Raw genomic sequence first — 2,008 nt, forward strand, 5'->3', positions numbered from 1 at the left:
TGTGTGTATGCCTCACTCTTTCCCTTTCTCTTCCAAAATATGGGAGACAATTATAAAGATAGTATTAGAAGTATTGTGTAACATAATTTCTCAAAAGTAAAACGAAGAGTTTATTTTAAAATACAATACTGAATATCATGGCATGTTATACAATAGTGAATTCGTTAATTCCCTCATGGAAAAGAGGAACAAAAAACGAACAACTAAACAAACGAAAGGAAATCTACAAAAATCCCACCCACTATCAACTATCCCAAATTAGAAACAAAAAAAAACCCACTGCTGATTTTTATATAGATGTAATTGTTTTATCCAAACGTCGAGCTTTCCCAAGCACAGTTTGTAGGCAACATTCTCTCCTTATTGAGCTTTTGTGTTTGGTGTAACTGAAATAGTAGGCGTTTTACACCCTCATAGACACAATTTGAACCATGAACGGAGGCGGGCTGCTTCGACCTTGCCTGTCAGGGCCAACCCGAGCTGAGAGGTATACAACATTCCAGCAGAAAGACGTAGTTTCTCATAATTTAATTTAAAAAACTTTCCTCCTCGGAGAATCGACATAATTTTCTACGTGCAACAACGAAGTGCGTTGCCGCTACACTACGCAGAGATGTCGGAAGAGTTTGGACATGCGAGAGCGATACGTTTGCTGGCATGTTGAGATGGGTGATGAAACGTCTGAGCCTGTCAAAGAGTGATGAAACACCAGGCAATATCGGGGCTGGGCAAGCACCCTTTTCTGATAAACCGGACTGTCAGTGAACCGTTTTGTGTTAGCTTCTTGTCATGGTACTTTTTGGGAGATCGTTCATTATAAAAGAGGCTACCAAATATCCGGACATTTTAGAAAAACAAGCAAATTCGCTAGCCTTATCTATATTATGCATTAAAGAAAAAGTTTTAGTGTAAATGGGTTGTATTTATAGAGATTGTGTGACTAACAGATGTATACGTAAAAAGCACAACGGACATGTAACGCATTTTCCGAATCCATGCCAACTGTCCTGCCTTCTACTCCCTCACTCCCAAAACTTTTTCGCTCCTACCAAGAAAAAAACAACAACAAGAAAACAATTAAAGATAATAAAGTCACTATTAAGAGCTGCGGTTTAGAAAACTGTTCCAAATAAAGAACTGTTTGTCAATATCGCTAGACAGTGGTGTGGATGACTCAGTTGAAAATTACCTTGAAATTGTTTGGGGGGTTTTCAACTGTTTTGATCACCCTGGCTCTGTCCAATCAGAGATGGACGCTAAACTCAGATACCCCGCCTCTGAATAACCCTTTGATGTTTATAGGGGCGTAAACTCGATACCATGCCAATATCGCAAGCTCATATATTTTTTATTGCTTCAGATGTTAACCGGTTTAGCGGACACAGTTCTGGTATTTTGCCAAAGTTCATTTAGCACCCGGCAGCAGAGCACTTTAACGAGCTCTTTTTTAAACTGTTGAATTTTTTTTAATGAGAAGCAAAATAACCTAAGAGTTCTTTGACATCTGTCTTGCTGAAAGTGCGTCAAAGTGTATTATTGTGAGTTTCAGCAAAAGGTTCTTTGTTTTGTTTATTTGTCGTTTGTTTTGTTTCTGTTTTTTTATTTTGTTTTTGTTTTTGTTTTTGTTTCGCTTTTTTTAGTGGGTCTTGTCTGTTTGCTTATGTATGTTTCTGCGACTTAAAAGTGGGTAGTCGTAAAAAGAATAAGAAAGAGAACCGTTGAGACTTGTTCTTTCAGAAACTATCCTTTCAGTGTAGCGATTTTCCACCCACTCAATTTTTCTTGACTTTTCCTTTAGCCATCCAATGAGTAATCTTAGTACATAGGCCTATTTGCATGCGTACGTCTGTCTGTCAACTCATAATAGAAAGAGCGGTCATATGAACAGAGAGAGAAAAATTATATATTATGTGGGTGCAACAAACAGACAAAGCGACACGGCATGGAAGAGAGGGAGATAGAGAGAGATTGAGAGAGAGAGTGAGAGAGACAGAGAGAGAGAGAGAGA

This window comes from Aplysia californica, unplaced genomic scaffold (assembly GCF_000002075.1).
Source record: "Aplysia californica isolate F4 #8 unplaced genomic scaffold, AplCal3.0 scaffold01364, whole genome shotgun sequence".
Lineage (NCBI taxonomy): Eukaryota > Metazoa > Mollusca > Gastropoda > Aplysiida > Aplysiidae > Aplysia > Aplysia californica.